The sequence below is a fragment of the Astyanax mexicanus genome, chromosome 9 (assembly GCF_023375975.1).
Source record: "Astyanax mexicanus isolate ESR-SI-001 chromosome 9, AstMex3_surface, whole genome shotgun sequence".
Classification (NCBI taxonomy): Eukaryota; Metazoa; Chordata; class Actinopteri; order Characiformes; family Acestrorhamphidae; genus Astyanax; species Astyanax mexicanus.
The window spans coordinates 24,142,262-24,142,500 of record NC_064416.1 but is presented as its reverse complement, the minus strand read 5'-3'; positions in this window follow the sequence as shown (position 1 = coordinate 24,142,500).

Here is a 239-nt window from a genome sequence, read left to right as displayed (position 1 = left end):
AGTAGAAAGTGCTTTAAAATGTGTGTGTGTATATGTATATATTTATGTATGTGTGTATGTTTGTGGAAAGTTAGGGCCAATATAAGCAGTAGAGTTGATCATACTGATGAGAAAACCTGGTCTGGACAGAGCAGGTCTGTCCTCCCTTTTTCCGCATTTCCTCTGTGCTGGTCTGCAGGAGGGAGGGAGGCTCCTATGTGTTGGGTCAGTTGGGTTGTGTTTTTTTCGTTGATGAGGTT